The 7,206-nt window shown below is 35.8% G+C and overlaps 1 protein-coding gene across 2 annotated transcripts in view; it reads left to right on the forward strand.

The window, feature by feature from the left end:
- COL4A5 (collagen type IV alpha 5 chain) overlaps positions 1–7,206 on the forward strand; it is a 224,292-nt gene that overhangs the window by 12,679 nt on the left and 204,407 nt on the right. The window lies entirely within an intron of this gene.

Below are 7,206 nucleotides of genomic sequence, written 5' to 3' on the forward strand. Positions count from 1 at the left end.
CTGCTGAGCAAGGAGTCCGATGCGGGACTCGATCCCAGGACCCTGGGATCATGACCTGGGCCGAAGGCAGCCACTTAACCGACTGAGCCACCCAGGTGTCCCGATGTTTGCGTTTTAACAGTTATTTTATTGAAGTGTAATTTACAAGTGATATGCACTGATCTTAGGTGAACAGCTCAATTGTTTTGTTTTTTTTTTAATATTATTTATTTGTTTGACAGAGAGAGCGCGAGAGCAGGAACACAAGCAGGGAGAGTGGGAGAGGGAGAAGCAAGCTTCCCGCTGAGCAGGGAGCCTGATGTGGGGCTCAATCCCAGGACCCTGGGATCATGACCTGAGCCAAAGCCAGATGCTTAAGCGACTGAGCCAACCAGGCACCCCAGCTCAATTGTTTTTTTAACAATTGTATACACAGTAACCACCAAGCAGGTCAAGATCTAGAACTTTTTCTATTAAGCTCCCTCATGCCCCTTACCTTTCAGTGTCTTTTGTGTCTTCTCTAAGAAATCTTAAACTCCAAGGTTGCAATAATATTATCATATGTTTTCTTTATAGTTTCAGATTTTTTTCTATGTAGATAACCAGTTATTCCAGTACTATCTATTCAAAAAAATCTCCTTTTTTAATTAATTTACTTTGATGGCTTTATTGAAAATCAATTGAATGTGTATGTACAGGTCTTGGATGGAACTCACTAGTCTGTTCTGTTGATCTTTTTATATATCCTTATGCCAATATCCTACTGTCTTCATTATTTTGGCATTATAATAACTCTTTAAATTTTGTAGTGTGACTCCTTTGAATTTGTTCTTCATGATTGTCTTGACTATTGTCTTGGCTATTGATTCCATATAAATTTTATATATTTTTATTTTTTGATCTTTAATATTGAATTTTTATTACTTTTTTTTTAGTTTCATTTCTTTTTGTTTCAAGTTTTTAGTTAAATTCCAGTTAGATAGCATATAGTGTAATATTAGTTTCAGGAGTAGAATTTAGAGACTCCTCACTTCCATATAACATCCAGTGCTCATTTTTAAAAAATTTATTTAGATTTAATTAGCCAACATATAATACATCATTAGTTTCAGATGTAGTGTTCAATATTTCATCAGTTGCGTATAACACCCAGTGCTCATCACATCACATGCCCTCCTTAATGCCCATCACCCAATTACCCCATCCCCCCATCCACCTCCCCTCCAGCAACCCTCAGTTTGTTCCCTATAGTTAAGAGTCTCTCATGGTTTGTCTCCCTCTCTGATGACTTTCCATTCAGTTTTCCCTCCCTTCCCTATGATCCTCTGCCCTGTTTCTTATATTCCACATATGACTGAAACCATATGATAATTGTCTTCCTCTGATTGCTTATTTCACTCAGCATAATACCCTCCAGTTCCATCCATGCCGATATAAATGGTAAGTATTCATCCTTTCTGACGACTGAGTAATATTGCATTGTGTATATATAGCATATCTTTATTCATTCATCTGTCGATGGACATCTCGGCTGTTTCCACAATTTGGCTATTGTGGACATTGCTGCTATAATCATTGGGGTGCAGGTGCCCCTTTGGATCACTACATTCATCTTTGGGGTAAATACCTAGTAGTGCAATTGCTGGGTCATAGGGTAGCTCTATTTTTAACTTCTTGAGGAATCTCCATACTGTTTTCCAGAGTGGCTGTACCAGCTTGCATTCCCACCAACAGTGTAAGAGGGTTCCCCTTTCTCCACTTTCATACCAACATTTGTTGTGTCCTTTCTTGTTAATTTTAGCCATTCTGACTGGTGTGAGGTGGTATCTCATTGTGCTTTTGATTTGTATTTCCCTGATGCTGAGTGATGTGGATCATTTTTTCATGTGTCTGTTGGCCATTTGTATGGCTTCTTTGGAGAAATATCTGTTCATGTCTTCTGCCCATTTCTAGACTGGATTATTTGTATTTTGGGTGTTGAGTTTGATAAGTTCTTTATAGAGCTTAGATACCAGCCCTTTATCTGATATGTCATTTGCAAATATCTTCTCCCATTCCATAGGTTGCTTTTAGTTTTGTTGACTGTTTCCTTTGCTGTGCAGAAGCTTTTTATCTTGATGAAGTCCCAACAGTTCATTTTTGCTTTTGTTTCCCTTGCCTTTGGAGACCTGTCTAGCAAGAAGTTGCTGTGGCCGAGGTCGAAGAGGTTGCTGCCTGTGTTCTCCTCTAGGATTTTGATGGATTCCTGTCTCACATTGAGGTCTTTCATCCATTTTGAGTTTATCTCTGTGTATGGTGTAAGATAATGGTCTTGTTTAATTCTTGTACATGTGGCTGTCCAATTTTCCCAGCACTGTTTATTGAAGAGACTGTCCTTTTTCCATTGGATACTTTTTCCTGCTTTGTCGAAGATTAATTGACCATAGAGTTGGGGGTCCATTTCTGGGTTCTCTCTTCTGTTCCATTGATCTATGTGTCTGTTTTTGTGCCAGTACCATACTGTCTTGATGATGACAGCTTTGTAATAGAGCTTGAAGTCTGGAATTGTATGCCGCCAGCTCTGGTTTTCTGTTTCAACATTCCTCTGGCTATTTGGGGTCTTTTCTGGTTCCATACAAATTTTAGGATTGTTTGTTCTAGCTCTGTGGAAAATGTCGATGGTATTTTGATAGAGATTGCATTGAATGTGTAGATTGTTCTGGGTACCATAGACATTTTCACAATATTTGTTCTTCCAATCCATGAGCATGGAACGTTTTTCCATTTCTTTGTGTCTTCCTCAATTTCTTTCATAAGTATTCTGTAGTTTTCTGAGTACAGATTCTTTGCCTCTTCGGTTAGATTTATTCCTGGGTATCTTATGGTTTTTGGTGCAATTATAAATGGGATAGATTCCTTAATTTCTCTTTCTTCTGTCTCATTGTTAGTGTATAGAAGTGCAGCTGATTTCTGTGCATTGACTTTATATCTTGCCATGTTGCCGAACTCCTGTATGAGTTCTGGCAATTTTGGGGTGGAGTCTTTTGGGTTTTACACATACAGTATCATGTCATCTGTGAAGAGTGGGAGTTTGACTTCTTCTTTGCCAATTTGAATGCCTTTTATTTCTTTTTGTTGTCTGTTTGCTGAGGCTAGGATTTCTAGTACTATGTTGACCAACAGTGTTGAGGGTGGGCATCCCTGTCATGTTCCTGACCTTCGGGGAGAAGCTCTCAGTTTTTCCCCATTGAGAATGATATTCGCTATGGGCTTTTCGTAGATGGCTTTTATGATATTGAGGCATGTTGTCTCTATCCCTACACTGTGGAGAGTTTTAACCAAGAAAGGATGCTGTATTTTGTCAAATGCTTTTTCTGCATCAGTTGAGTGGATCATATGGTTCTGGTCCTTTCTTTTATTAATGTAGTGTATCCCATTGATTCATTTGCAAATGTTGAACCACGCTTGCAGCCCAGGAATAAATCCCACTTGGTCATGGTGAATAATCTTTTTAATGTACTGTTGGATCCTATTGGCTAGTATCTTGGTGAGAATTTTGGCATCCATGTTCATCAGGGATATTGGTCTGTAATTCTCCTTTTTGGTGGGGTCTTTGGTTTTGGAATCAACACCCAGTGCTCATCACAAGTGCCCTCCTTAATACTCATCACCCATTTAACCCATCCCCCCACCCACCTCCTGTCCAGCAACCCTAGTTTGTTCTCTATAGTTGAGTCTGTTTTATGGTTTGCCTCTCTCTCTTTTTTTCCCCCGTTCATCTGTTTTGTTTCTTAATTCCATATAAATTTCAGATTCATCTTGTCAATTCCTACTAAAAAACTTTTGAATTTTTGATAGGGATAGCAACAATTCCGTGGATTAATATAGGAAGATTGAAATCTTAAAATTATTGATTTTTCCAATCCATAAACACAGTACATCTCTTGATTAATTTAGATGTTCTTTAACTGGGTCATCATAGAGTCATGCACAGCATTTGCTCACTTTCTTCCCATGCATATGATTGTTTTTATAGTAAATGCTCTTACTTAAAAATTGTACTTTCAGTTGCTTGTTGCTAAGATACAGACATATGATTCACTTTTATATTGAACTTTTTATCCTAAGATATTACTCATTTTTTCTTTTTTCTTTTCTAGTGTTTGATTTTTGCACAGTTCTGTGAGTTTTGATAGATCCATACAATAGTGTAAGTGTAATCTATAATCAAGTTATAGAACAGTGTTGTTAAATTTATTTATTAGTTCTAGTAGTTACTTTGTATTTTCCATGTACATAATTATACATCGGCAAGTAAAGAGAGTTACACTTTTTCCTTTTCAATTCCTATGCCTTTTTGTGCTGGCTGCCTTATTGGACTGACTAGGACCTCCAGTACAAGTTTAATAGAAGTGCTAAGAGGAGATATCCATTTTTGCACTCTGTCTTTTGGGGAGGATATTCAGTATTTCACCCTTATTTTAGCTTTTAAGTTTTTCATCATTACAGATTGAGGAGGTCCTTTTCCATTCCTATTTCCTGAGATTAAAAAAAAATAATGTTAAATTTCATCAAGAAATAATTTGCACCAATTTAAATGATCATACTGTCCAGAGCTCAGCTGAGCTCTTAAGTCTGAGTAGCCAACTAAAACAAGCCAAAATGAAAATTAGAGTCAAGTCTTTAATTGCTTACTTCATCTCACTGATGAAGAAGCTTCAAAGAAAAAACTCTCACAGTTTTATGGACCTAGGGGCCCAGGGGCAGAAGAAGAGAAAAAATAGGAGTGGAAAAGTACTGGGTACTGAGTCAGAATGGAGAAAAGTGTCTTCAAATTTTACCCCACTTCCTCTGCTATGAACGTTGCAACAGGTGTTTGTGTGGACATGTGCTTTCATTTTCTTGGATAAATAATCAAGTAATGGAATTGCTGGGTTGTATCCTAAGTCTATTTTTAACTTTACAAGAAAATTAAAACCTGTTTTCCAAAGTGGTTGTACCATTGTACATTCCACCAATGTATGAAATGTCTAGTTGTTCCTCACTGTTTCCTGCATTTGTAGTTATTTTAACCATTTTGGTATCTTGAGTATTGCAATCACCTGGTAGTTTTCATATAGTTCTCTTTTTATTTATATTTAGTAAAATTTACTGTCTTTGGTTTACTATTCTATGAGTTTTGATAAAAGCATACAATCTTGTAACCACTGTCATAATCAAGATTCAGAGCAGTTCCATCACCTCAAAATACGTCCTCATGCTGCCCCTTTATAATGAGCCCCCTCCCCCAACCTACCCACAGTTCCTGGCAATCACTCATCTATTTTCTTTTCCTGTGATTTTACCTTTTTTCATAATGTCATATAGATTGAATCATCCAGTATGTAACCTTTTGAGTCTAGTTTTTTTCTCATTAACATTATACATTTGCAATTCATCTATGTTGTGTGCTTTAGTAGGCCATTTCTTTTTTGTTTTCTTATAGGTGAGTAGTAAGAGCTCTTTATATATTCTGGATACAACATCTTGTCTAATCTAATACATACATGTTTTGTGGATATGTTCTCCCATTTGGTAGCTTGCCTTTTCAATTTTGTAACTGGTATTTTCAGAGAGTAAACGTTTAATTTTGGCACAGTCCAGTTTATCACCTTTTTATGGTTATGGCTTTCTGTGTCCTTTATAAGAGATCTTTGAGTACCCCCAAACTCATCAGGATTTTCTCTCACGTTTGCTTCTAAAAGTTGCTTTTATGGTTTTAGCTTTTGACTCATTTAGTTATTTTATGTATGGTATTTGTTAAGAATACTGGTTCAGTTTTTTTCCCATTTGTTTAACTAGTTCTAGCACCATGTATTGAAAAGATGATCCTTTCCCCTATTGAATTACCTTGGTACCTGACTCATTTAGTTATTTTGTATATGGTATTTGGTAAGAATACTGGTTCAGTTTTTTCCCATTTGTTTAACTAGTTCTAGCACCATTTATTGAAAAGATGATCCCTTCCCCCATTGAATTACCTTGGTACCTTTGTTGAAAATCTACTAACCATGTATGTGTGGGTCTATTTTTGGACTCTGATCTGTTCTATCGACCTATATGTATATTCTTAAGCTAATATCACACTGTCTTCATTACTGTAGTTTTATAATAAGGATTTAAATCAGGTAGTGCAAATTCTCCAAATCTGTTCTTTTTCAAATTTTTGGTTCACTTCCTTCTCCTCCTTCTTCTCTTCCTCTTCCTCCTTCTCTCATCCTTCTCCTCCTAATCTTCTTTTGCATTTCTATATAACTTTTATAATTAGCTTTTCAACTCATACAAATAAAACTCCTGGAATTTTGAATGGGATTATGTTTAATCTACAAATCATTTGGGGGGAAATTTGATGTCTTAATAGTATTCAGTATTCTGATGAATGAACATGATATATACTTGTTTATTAAGGTCTTCTTTAATTTCTCTCACTAATGTTTTTTACTTTTCAGTGTGTGGGTCTTATACATACTTCGTTAAATTCATCCCTAAGTATTCATGTGTTTGAACAGTATTATTAACGGTATTGTATTTTATTTTCTGTTTTCAGTTGTTTGTTGTTAGTATATAGAAGTACAATTGATGTTTTTATTGACTTGTGTGCTGTGATCTTACTAAATTATTTTACTATTTCTGGTAGCTCTTTTATGGATTGCTTAGAATTATCTGCAAATGTCATTATGTCTTTTGTGAATTAAGATAGATTACTTCTTTTATTCTACTATGCACTCTTTTTTCCCCTTTATATTATTGTTAGGGCCTTCAGGAGAATGTTTAAAATAAGTGTTGAGACCACAGTCTTTGCTAACTTTTCCCAATGTCTGAAAATATTTATTTCACATATTTTGCAGTTTTCTGGTAGTTTATGGCAAGAGGGCAAGTCCAATAACAACTGATCCAATATAGCCTGCTTTTATTTTTTGATAACACTGCTGTCAACACTTTTGAACAAAATTATTTGTATTTCAGGTTATCTCCTTTCCGAAGACTTCTAAAACTAGATATTGCCATCTATATACCTATGTCTCTACCTACATATCTATCTATCCATCCATATAACTACCTAAATCTATAATATAAGAGTTACCTCAAGAGCAGTGATCGTTTTCTACTTCTTCTATACTTCACATCATCTGGCAGAAAGCCTTTCATATATTGTTCAGTATTTAGGATTAGTGTTTAGTGTTTAGGATTAATTAATTTCCTCATACT

The sequence above is a fragment of the Mirounga leonina genome, unplaced genomic scaffold (genome assembly GCF_011800145.1).
Source record: "Mirounga leonina isolate KUSES-001 unplaced genomic scaffold, KU_Mleo_1.0 Mir_101664, whole genome shotgun sequence".
Taxonomy (NCBI): domain Eukaryota; kingdom Metazoa; phylum Chordata; class Mammalia; order Carnivora; family Phocidae; genus Mirounga; species Mirounga leonina.